Source organism: Cherax quadricarinatus, chromosome 53 (assembly GCF_038502225.1).
Source record: "Cherax quadricarinatus isolate ZL_2023a chromosome 53, ASM3850222v1, whole genome shotgun sequence".
Taxonomy (NCBI): Eukaryota; Metazoa; Arthropoda; class Malacostraca; order Decapoda; family Parastacidae; genus Cherax; species Cherax quadricarinatus.
Genome location: NC_091344.1, coordinates 1352655 through 1364874, shown reverse-complemented (window position 1 = coordinate 1364874; position 12220 = coordinate 1352655). Strand labels below are relative to the sequence as shown.

The following is a 12220-nucleotide window of genomic DNA, read 5'->3' as shown; positions in this document are numbered from 1 at the left end:
GGTAAATTTGGCAACACTTCCATGAAAAATGGGTAAATTTGGCACACCCTTCCGGAAAAATGGGTAAATTTGGCAACACTTCCATGAAAAATGGGTAAATTTGGCAACACTTCCTTGAAAAATAGGTAAATTTGGCAACACTTCCATGAAAAATGGGTAAATTTGGCAACACTTCCATGAAAAATGGGTAAATTTGGCAACACTTCCTTGAAAAATAGGTAAATTTGGCAACACTTCCATGAAAAATGGGTAAATTTGGCAACACTTCCATGAAAAATGGGTAAATTTGGCAACACTTCCATGAAAAATGGGTAAATTTGGCACACCCTTCCGGAAAAATGGGTAAATTTGGCAACACTTCCATGAAAAATGGGTAAATTTGGCAACACTTCCTTGAAAAATAGGTAAATTTGGCAACACTTCCATGAAAAATGGGTAAATTTGGCAACACTTCCGGAAAAATGGGTAAATTTGGCAACACTTCCGGAAAAATGGGTAAATTTGGCAACACTTCCGGAAAAATGGGTAAATTTGGCAACACTTCCGGAAAAATGGGTAAATTTGGCAACACTTCCGGAAAAATGGGTAAATTTGGCAACACTTCCGGAAAAATGGGTAAATTTGGCAACACTTCCGGAAAAATGGGTAAATTTGGCAACACTTCCGGAAAAATGGGTAAATATGGCAACTGGAGAAACAAATTAAATTTTGTAACACTGAAGAAATAATCCAAAATTTTGCAACATTCTCGAAAAAAAAAAAAAAAAAAAAAAATGGCAGTACCTCCGGAAACATAAAGGGACAAAAAATGGCAACACTCCCGAAAAATCTGGCAACTCCTGGGTAGGGGGCCGGGTCAGGGGGCGGGTTCAGGGGGGGCAGAGCAGTAAAAAAGTATATTTAAAAAAAGGGGGGTCACGAAAAGGGGACGGAGCCCTCATTAAAAACATTGGGGGTTGGAATCGTCGCTCAAACTTTTGGATGGGTGGGCAGAGCCTCCACTCAAAAAAGTTCTCTGTCCTGAGAGAAAACCCCCCTAGTGTGTGTGTGTGTGTGTGTGTTAGTTATCATTTTGTCCTAGGCACATGTCGATTAGACACTAGGCCTGTTGCATATGCGTGTGTGTGTGTGTGTGTGTGTGTGTGTGTCTGTCTGTGTGTGTGTGTGTGTGTGTGTGTGTGTGTGTGTGTGTGTGTGTGTGTGTGTGTGTGTGTGTGTGTGTCAGTGTGTGTGTCAGTGTGTGTGTGCGTGTCAGTGTGTGTGTGAATGTCAGAGAGTGAGAGTGTCAGTGTGTGCGCGTGTCAGTGTGTGTGCGTGTCAGTGTGTGTGCGTGTCAGTGTGTGCGCATGTCAGTGTGTGCACGTGTCAGTGTGTGCGCGTGTCAGTGTGTGCGCGGGTCAGTGCGTGTGCGTGTCAGTGTGTGTGCGTGTCAGTGTGTGTGCATGACAGTGTGTGTGCGTGTCAGTGTGTGTGCGTGTCAGTGTGTGTGTGTGTGTGTGTGTGTGTGTGTGTGTGTGTGTGTGTGTGTGTGTATGTATGTGAGAGATATTAGGAATCTCGTGATCTTTACAGCTCTTCTCTACGCAATATTGACGCAGCGCAGTAGGCAAAAACCTCCTATAGTAATTACGTGTTAATTAAATGTTTATTTATGGAACATACCCAGAGAGACAGAGAGATCGCGTGTGTACTCACCTATTTGTGGTTGCAGGGGTCGAGACTCAGCTCCTGGCTCCGCCTCTTCCCTGACCGTGTGGGTGAGTATGTGTATGTGTGTGTACTCACCTAATTGTACTCGCCTAATTGTGGCTGCAGGGGTCGAGACTCAGCTCCTGGCACCGCCTCTTCACCGACTGCTACTAGGTCCTCTCTCCCCCTACTCCATGAGCTTTATCATACCTCGTCTTAAAACTATGTATAGTTCCTGCCTCCACTACATCCCTTGCCAGACTATTCCACTTCCTAACTACTCTATGACTGAAGAAATACTTCCTAACATCCCTTTGACTCGTCTGAGTCTTCAGCTTCCAATTGTGACCTCTTGTTTCTGTGTCTCATCTCTGGAAAATCCTCTCTGTGTCCACCTTGTCTATTCCACGCGGTATTTTGTATGTCGTTATCATGTCTCCCCTGACCCTCCTGTCCTCCAGTGTTGTCAGACCGATTTCCCTTAACCTTTCTTTATAGGACATTCCCCTTAGCTCTGGAACTAGCCTTGTTGCAAACCTTTGCACTTTCTCTAATTTCTTGACGTGTTTGACCAGGTGTGGGTTCCAAACGGGTGCTGCGTACTCCAGTATGGGCCTGACGTACACAGTGTATAAAGTCTTGAACGATTCCTTACTGAGGTACCGGAACACTATTCACAGGTTTGCCAAGCGCCCATATGCCGCAGCAGTTATCTGGTTAATGTGTGCTTCTGGCGATGTACTCGGTATTATACTCACTCCTAGGTCTTTCTCCTTGAGTGAGGTTTGCAGCCATTGGCCACCTAGCCTATACTCTGTCTGCAGTCTTCTTTGCCCTCCTCCGATCTTCATGACTTTGCATTTGGCGGGGTTAAATTCTAGGAGCCAGTTTCTGGACCACACATCCAGCCTGTCCAGGTCTCTTTGTAGACCTGTCTGGTCCACGTCTGATTTAATTCTCCTCATTACCTTCACGTCATCTGCAAACAGGGACACTTCTGAGTCTATCCCTTCCGTCATGTCGTTCACATATACCAAGAATAGCACTGGTCCCAGGACTGACCCCTGTGGGACCCCACTCGTCACTGGCGCCCACTGTGATACCTCATCACGGACCATGACTCGCTGTTGCCTCCCTGATCCATTGCAGTGCCCTTCCTGTTTTACGTGCCTGTTCCTCTAGCTTCTGTACTAATCTCTTGTGAGGAACTGTTTCGAAAGCCTTCTTGCAGTCCAAGAAAATGGAATCAACCCACCCCTCCCTCTCATTTCTTACTTCAGTTACCTTGTAAAACTCTAGTAGGTTTGTGACACAGGATTTGCCTTCCATGAATCCATGCTGGCTGTCGTTTATAATCTTGTTCCGCTCCAGGTACTCCACCACTCTCCTCCTGATAATCTTTTCCAAGACTTTGCATACTATACATGTGAGTGACACTGGTCTATAATTTAGTGCTTCATTTCTGTCTCCCTTCTTAATTAAAGATGGGGACTACATTTGCCTTCTTCCATACTTCAGGTAGTTGCCCAGTTTCAAGGGAAGTGTTGAAGATTTTGGTTAGTGGCACACGTAGTGTCCCTGCTCCCTCTCTAATGACCAACGGAGAGATGTCCGGTCCCACCGCCTTTGAGGTATCAATGTCACTTTGGAGCTTCTCCACCTCCTCTTCAGTTGTGTGTAATTCATCCAACACTTGTTGGTATATCCCTTGTTGCTGTACGCCACTGTTTTGTCTCCCCGTTGTCCCTTCAGCCTCCACTGTAAATACTTCCTGAAATCTCATGTTGAGCTCCTCACATACCTCCTGGTCGTTTCTTGTGAGCTCCCCACCTTCTTTCCTCAGCCTGATTACCTGGTCCTTGACTGATGTCTTCCTCCTGATGTGGCTGTAAAGCAGTTTCGGGTCAGACTTGACTTTCGATGCTATGTCATTTTCATACTGCCGCTGCGCCTCCCTTATCTGTGCATACTCGTTTCTGGCTCGTCGACTAATCTCTTTATTCTCCTGAGTCCTTTGCCTTTTGTACTTTTTCCATTCTCTAGAGCACTTAGTTTTTGCCTCTCTACACCTTCGGGTAAACCAGGGGCTCGTTCTGTCCTTCCCATTATTTCTGTTACCCTTGGGAACAAACCTTTCCTCTGCCTCCTTGCATTTTGTTGTTACAAAGTCCATCATTTCGTTTACTGATTTTCCTACCAACTCCTGTTCCCACTGAACCTCCTGCAGGAAGGCCCTCATTCCTGTGTAGTCCCCCCTTTTATAGTTTAGCTTTTCCCTTTCTACTACGTGTGTGTGTGTGTGTGTGTGTGTGTGTGTGTGTGTGTGTGTGTGTGTGTGTGTGTGTGTGTAAAGCCAGCTAGCTATTTAACATACAATCGAACATTCTACACGATTGGTATCACAAATATAATTTGAGTACACAGGTGTTCATGTCAAGTGTACATTATACCAATAATGACAGGTTTTGTAATCGCTAATAAAATGAACTGCCTAGATTATGTAAACACCATGAAAAGGAAAACTAATAACTAGTGTTCAAAATGTGTTCTTTTATATTTTCGGGCATACCTGGAGACGGTTTCGGGGGTAAACGCCCCCGCGGCCCTGTCTGAGATCAGGCCTTTTAGTGGATCAGGGCCTGATCAACCTGCTGGTCGCACGTAAACCGAATGTTGTTGAAGTTTTGGCAGTAAAGATCGAAAACCAAAGCCTTGTCATTGTGGTTGTATAAAAGCCTCCGGATGCAACTTCCCAGCAACTCCAGGAACAGCTTTTGAAAACTGACCACTGTCTGGCCCAATTGACCACTAGTGCCCCAAACATCTTGCTGCTGCGGGATTTCAACTTGAGACACTTAAATTGGATGAGTGTAGCAAATAATGTTATAGCAGAGATAACCTCAGGAGGCAGCTAAGATGAAAATTCAAACGCACACGAGAGCTATTAACTCTCTGCACCAAATTCGTCTTAAACCAGCAAGTAATAGAGCATTCAAGACTAAAAAAATACATTGGATATTATCTTCACTAACAATGACTATCTGATACGTAATATAACCGTATCAAAAACAATTCACTCAGATTACAACATAACAGAGGTACAGACATATATGCGGATGGCTCCTGACCAGTAAAATGTGATCAGTTATGAGGCTGCCTTCACAAAATTCAACTTCAGTAACAAAAACATACAATGGGAACAAGTCAACCATGTCTTAAATGAAACAAGCTGGGAAGATATCTTAAACAACATGGGGCCGAACCTTTCCCTAGAAAAAATTAACTCTGTGGCACTTGAAGTCTGCTGAAGGCCCATTCCATTAAGAAAAAGAAAGAAAAGATGTAAACTAGTAAGAGAGAGAAGCTCCCTATACAGGCAGAGGCGAAGAATTACAGAGCTGATGAGAGGGGCCAGTATATGTGAAATACGAAGTGAGGCACTGGTCAGAGAAATGGCAAATATCGAATTTAAGCTTAAGATGTGTTACAGGAGACAAGAATCTCAGGAAGAATTCAAAACCATAATGGAAATTGAAAGAAACCCAAAATACTTCTTCTCTTATGCCAAATTTAAGGAGAAAACAGCATCCAGTATTGGACCCTGCTTTTACGAGATGGGACATACACAGATGACGGCAAAGAAATGAGTGAGATACTAAAGTCCAATACGACTCAGTGTCCAACGAGCCGTTAATTAATCAGACTTAGGGTCGACAATTTAAATTAATTTTTTATAACCGAGACTCGAAATTTGGTCTTTCCAAAAATCTCTATCTTAAAACGGCAAGACTTCGAAAAGGTAATTAATGACGTGCCCATGCACTCTGCCCCAGGCCCGGACTCGTGGAACTCCGTGTTCATCAAGAACAAGAAGCCCCTGTCACACGCCTTCAGTGTTTTATGGAGAGGGAGCATGGACACTGGAGTCATTCCACATTCATTAAAAACAACAGACATAGCCCTATTCCACAAGGGTGGCAGTAAAGCAATTGCAAAGAACTACAGACCGATAGTACTAACATCGAATATTATAAAAATCTTTGAAAGGGTTCTAAGAAACATGATCGCCGACCACCTAGATACCCATCAGTTACATAACCCAGGGCAACACGGGTTTAGAGCAGGTCGCTCCTGCCTGTCCCAGCTACTGGACCACTATGACAAGGTCCTGGATGCTTCAGAGGATAAACAAAATGCAGACGTAATATTCACAGACTTTGCGAATGCCTCTGACAAGTGCGACCACGGTGTAAAAGCGCACAAAATGCGTGATAAAGAAATAACAGAAAAAAATTGTAGATGGATCTATAACTTCCTAACAAATAGAACACAGAGTAATAGTAAACAGAGCAAAATCTGAGGAGACTACAGAGAAAAGCTCTGTTCCACAAGGCACAGTACTCGCTCCCATCCTGTTCTTCATCCTCATATCTTCCTTTGTGGATACCCGAATTGCCATGACAGTGTCCTCTATTGAAGACACTGTAAAACTCCAAGCAGACATCAACCAAATCGTTAAATGGGCCACAGAAAACAGTATGAAGTTCAATGAAGAGAAATTCCAAATACTCAGATATGAAAAACTTGAGGAAATTAAAACTTTCAGAGTATGAAACAAATTCTAACCACACAATAAAGCAACAAAAACTAACGTGAAGGACCTGGGAGTGATACTGCCAGAGGATCTCATTTTCAAAGACCACAACAATATATCTTCCTCATCTGCAAGAAAAATGATAGAATGGACAATGAGAACCTTCAAAACTAGGGACACCAATGCCATGATTCTCTTCAAATCGCTTGTTCTCTCTAGGCTGGAATACTGCTGTACACTAGCAAGGCTCCAGGCGGACATCAACCGAATCTTTCAGTGGGCTGCAGAAAACAATATGAAGTTCAACGATGAGAAATTTCAATTACTCAGATATGGTAAACACGAGGAAATTAAATCTTCATCAGAGTACAAAACAAATTCTGGCCATAAAATAGAGCGAAACACCAACGTCAAAGACCTGGGAGTGATCATGTCGGAGGATCTCACCTTCAAGGACCATAACATTGTATCAATCGCATCTGCTAGAAAAATGACAGGATGGATAATGAGAACCTTCAAAACTAGGGAGGCCAAGCCCATGATGACACTCTTCAGGTCACTTGTTCTATCTAGGCTGGAATATTGCTGCACACTAACAGCACCTTTCAAGGCAGGTGAAATTGCTGACCTAGAAAATGTACAGAGAACCTTCACGGCGCGCATAACGGAGATAAAACACCTCAATTACTGGGAGCGCTTGAGGTTCCTGAACCTGTATTCCCTGGAACGCAGGCGGGAGAGATGCATGATTATATACACCTGGAAAATCCTAGAGGAACTAGTACCGAACTTGCACACGAAAATCACTCACTACGAAAGCAAAAGACTTGGCAGACGATGCAACATCCCCCTAATGAAAAGTAGGATTCGCCGCTTGACCTGCGCAGAGTGCGGACGTGTGACTACTGCCCTCTGCTGGCCATTGGAGAAGACATATTTTCACAACATGGCGCAGTCCGTGAGAAGGCGTTTGCACACAGTGTGCATTGAATTATTGCGTGGTGCAATAACGCCTCAGTCTGCACAAGTGCTTTTACCGCAAATTATCCGTGACACCTATGGTGTTGCGGATCAAGAACTGTATGGTGTGGCACTAAATGGTGCCTATCGTATTTTCGTCAAGCTGAGTTCAGCTGGAGTGTATGAACGGCTGGTTGACAAGTACCAGGACAGGAGCGTGGATGTTAATTCAGCGATACGTGTTCGCCTAATCGACGTGTCGAAGCATTACACATGGGTGAAAATCCGAAATGTGCCATTTGAGGCGGACGAGAATGATCTGCGGTATGTATTTGAACAGTATGGACCTGTACACCTGGCTATGGCTGGTAAATGGACGGATGGGGCGTATGCCGGCAAGCCGGATGGTACGTTCACGATCAAGATGGAGTTGAGGCATGCCATCCCGTCTTACGTCATACTGGACGCATTTAGGACACAGGTAATGGTGTACTACGCTGGGCAGCAGAAGACGTGTAGGTTATGTGGTGCATATGACCATATGGCGGCCCAGTGTGGGAGATGGCAGCGGAGAAAGGACCTAGGTCGTGAGAAGGTGACAGAGCCAGAACCAGAGGTGGGTCATGCTGATGAGGCACCTGTACATAGAAGTGGCACTTCCTGGAGTGAGGAAGTGGAGCGTGAGCTGCCACTGGTGGGTACCAGCCCATCACTGTCACAGTTGGTGGGAAGTGAGGCATCTGCCATGGAGAACGGGAAGACTGTGCAGATTGGTGACGTGCGGGTAGAGGAAGGCCTACTGGTGAACGTGCAGGAAAAATCCTTTGAGAAGCAGGTTGCTGAGGATAACTTAAGCATGGTGAGGAGTACTGTTCAGATTGAAGATGAGCAACTTGGAAGATTGGCGAACATGGCAGATGACTCGCCAGGAGTGGTGGAAGTAATTGAGGTGACTGCTGAGATTCACAGGGAGGCATCCAGTGAGTTGGAAATGGATGCAGAGTGTGTCAACCGTAAGAGGGCGGCGACATATTCTGACTCTGATGATGTTTTGACCCCGGCACAGAGACCGGGGAAAAAGCCATGGGTTGATGTGGTGCGTGGGAGCACTAAAGGTATGCCTGGTCAGGTGTTGGATAAGGGGAAGCCACCAGTGGGCAGTGGAGAGAAAAGTGGACGCAGCAGACACACTGAAAGCGTGTCTGTGAAAGGTGAAAAGGGGCAGAGGGTGAAATCACATAAGTAGGTTTCCGGTGCATGACAGTGAATATTAATGGATTGTGTGCGAGTGAGAAGCGTCTGTGGGTAAAGGGATTTTTAAGACGTTATGCTATAGACATTGTTTTTGTGCAGGAACATAATTTCAAGTTGGGAAAGGAATTGGAGGTGGATGGGTACAGAGTGTTTGTGATGTATTCGGAGCGAATGAAGGGGGGGGTGGGAATCCTGATCCGAGAGACGAGCCCGTTTGTTGTTCTTAGGAGTGAAGGGGGGGGGGGGTCGTGTGTTAAGAATAGATGGGTGGTGGAGAGGTGAGCGGATGGCAGTCATTTGTGTGTATGTGCCGGCTGAGAATGATGTAAGGGTAAAGAATGAATTTGTGAATAACGTATTGGTATATTATTTGCGGTCATTACCGTCAGTGACAATAGTTGGTGGCGACTGGAACTGTGTGGTGCGCAGGAAGGATGTGGAACCGAGAGGGGCAGGGTGTTTTTTGGCAGGTTTAGGGGATCTATTGAGAGGTGTGGGATTGAGGGATATAGTTGATGGAGGGGATTGCGAGATAGAGCACACTTTTCATAGAAAGGGATATGCTGCACGATTAGATAGGTTGTATGTGACAAGGGGAGTGAGGGTGACGCGGGTGCAGACGGTGAATGTCGTTTATTCAGATCATAGGGCGGTTTATGCTGATTTAAATTGGGACGGTTTGCCTAAGAGATATTTGGGGTACTGGAAGCTGAATGTACGACTACTGGGTGAGGGGGTGGAGGGAGGGGATTTTGAAAGTTTGTGGGAGGACTTATGGGGTGGGGGTAAGAGTGCAAGCGATTTATTGGGGTGGTGGGATGGGGTTGCAAAGACGAGGATCAGGCAATACTATGTGCGAAGGGGAAAGAATGAGGCATGGATGACATTTGGGCTTCAACAGTATTTAGAGGGGCGGTTGCAGGGTTGTTATCAGAGGGGTGCTGTGACAGGTGTGTATCCAATGGAGGAAATTGAAGTATTAAAGTGGCAGATAAGGGATATGCACAATGAGAGATTTGATGAGGCGAGGGTGCAAGGTGGGTTAGAGGAGGCGATTTGGGGTGACAGGCCGTCAGCCTGTGTGTTACGGGGTCAGCGGAGACGCAGGTTGGCAATGGAAATTGATAAGCTGGTAGTACACGAGGACTTAGGTGGGTATACGAAGGGTCAGGAGTTGAGAACTACTGAGGGTATGAGTGGTTTTATGGATAGTTGGTTTGGAAAATATTTGAGGAGTGTAGGAGTGAACGGTGAGGATTTAGAGAGATTGGGAGAGAATGTATCTTGTGTGCTGAGTGGAAGTGATCGTATGGCATTGGGTGGGGATATTGAAGAGGGGGAGGTATGGAGAGCTTTGGAGAATATGGCGAGAGGTAAAGCGCCAGGTATAGATGGGTTACCTTGTGAATTCTATGTGAAGAATTGGAGTGTGTTGAAGGATTTTTTAGTGAACCTGATGAATGTGATGAAAAGTGAGGGGAGGATGGGCGAGTTGCAGCGTACTGCAGTAGTAGTATTGATTCCAAAAGGGGAAGGCCCTACTACAGTGCAGAACTACAGGGCGTTGTCGTTGTTATGTGCTGATTATAAGATATTCGCAAAAATCTTGGGGAACAGGCTGAAGTGCGTGATAGATAGAGTTGTTGCGAGAGGTCAGTATGGGGTGCCTGGAAGGACGATGTATGAGGGACATGGAATAATAAAAGATTTTGTGGAAAGTATGGAGGGGGAGAATGAAAGGGGGGGAGGTGTCTTAGCATTGGACTGGCAGGCTGCGTATGATTGCGTAGAACGAAAGGCACTGTGGCATATCTTACGGAGGCAGGGTTTTGGGGAAGAGATGGTATGTTGGATTGAGACTTTGTATAATAGGGTAGGTGTACGTGTGCAGGTGAATGGGAAATTGGGTGAGTGGGTTTCAATGGGTAGAGGCATAAGGCAGGGTTGTCCTCTGTCTCAACTGTTGTTTGCTTGTATACAGGACCCTTTTTATAGGGCAGTGGGGCGATGTTTAGGGGAGGTACGTGGTGTGGAGAATGGTGGGATGGGAATAATAGGGTATGTGGATGATACAACAATTCTAATGAGCAGGGAGGAAAGTTTACATGAGGTGGAGGATGTAATTGGTGGTTTTGAAGGTGTTACAGGTTTAAAAGTGAATGTGGAGAAATCGAAATTATTGGTCTTAGGGAATTGGGTAGGGAGGGCGCGATGGGACACAGCTGTGCGTTGGTGTGTGGTGGATAGACTAAAGGTGTGTGGGATAATTTATATGGGAAATGCCGGGGAGGCACGGATGCTTAATTCTGGGAGGGTAGTGGATAGGTTGGTGGGTAGGTTAAATGTTTTGAGACCCTTGCATTTGACGATACATCAACGTGTAATAGTGGTGAATGTGATGTTATATAGTATGGTCTGGCATGTGGCAGCAGTATATCCGTTGGCAGGACCGGACATTAATAGAATGCTAAAAAAGGTTTTTCGATATATATGGGGTTCTGGGTGTGATTGGTTGGGTAGAAGTGTTGTTATGCTACCGGTCGACAAAGGTGGATTGGGTTTAATAGATATAAGATTAAGGGTTAAGTGTATATATTTGAAGAGGGGGGTTCTCCGAGTGGAAGGTCGTGTGGGGAAGGGCGTGCAAGCATTATATGAGGAGGCACGCAGGTGGTGGGTAGGATCAGAGATGAGAGAGTGTGAGGATGTGCTGCGAGCTTTATTGTATGTTAGAAATCCGTCTAGGATACGGGTAGGTGTGCTGGAGCGTGCTGTAGGGGTGAGGGTGATTGCAAATGTTGAGGGCATATACCCAATGTATGCATGGGGAGACATTTGGGTAAGGTTGCGGTTGGTGCGCATCAGACCAAGAGTGAGAGAGGTAATGTTTCGTTTCCTTCATGGAATATTGCCGTCTGGTGTGGTGCTTCGGGAGAGAGGGTTGATGGTGGAGGACGTATGTAGGGTGTGTGGGGATAGGGAGACAGCTTTTCATGTAGTATATTTTTGTAAAAATTTGGAGTGTATACGGGAGTGGATGGGTGGGATTTTGAGGAGGGTGGGTGGGGGAGGGATATCGGTATTAAGGGCATTGAGTTTAGATGTGGGAGGTGTGGAAGAGTCTGTGCAGCGTGCTTTGGTGTACATCATAACGGATTTTGTTTTCGTATCATGGGCCATGAGGGGTAATGGGGATTGGATGGTGCGAAAGAAGGTATTGGCTGCAACAATGTACAAAACACTTAGTCGTAATAGGGGGATATATGGAAGTAGATGGGAAAGGGTTTTTCCTGAAGGATATCGAAGTATGAATGTCAGAGGTTTGTTGGCGGAGTAAGGAAAAAAAAAAAAAAAAAAAAAGGGGGGGGGGATGTGTTCGGATTTTCAGGGGTTGCATCGGGCTCGTCTCAGAATTTGGGAATGTATGAGGAGTTCCGTGATATGGTGTGAAATGGCAGCGTAGTTGTGGAGTGTGTTTTAAGTAAGTTTGTGGTGGTTTGTAAGGGAAAAGTTACGATTTTTATATGGTTATGGAAATGAGCAATATTTGTGTGCATGTGAAAAGTATACTGTCATACTCAGAATGGTATACTGATGTATGTTATGGATAAGTTAAATTTGGAATATGTTGTAATGTATTATCAGGATTGGTGGTTGTATTAAAGCAAAGAACATGAGGGCGTGATAAATATGTCTGTGTACCAAATGTACTGCTAATAATGA

At 45.3% G+C, this 12220-nt stretch overlaps 1 protein-coding gene across 3 annotated transcripts in view; it reads left to right on the top strand.

Moving 5' to 3' along the window:
• LOC128692422 (orexin/Hypocretin receptor type 1) overlaps nucleotides 1–12220 on the top strand; it is a 1118627-nt gene that overhangs the window by 538272 nt on the left and 568135 nt on the right. Inside the window, exon 1 of one of the 3 annotated variants that reach the window (XM_070096277.1) lies at nucleotides 1703–1757. The exons of the other annotated variants lie outside the window; for them this stretch is intronic. The gene's annotated coding sequence lies outside the window, so the exon portion shown is untranslated. Of the gene's footprint in view, nucleotides 1–1702; nucleotides 1758–12220 lie in introns of those variants that run through there. 3 annotated transcript variants of the gene reach the window in all.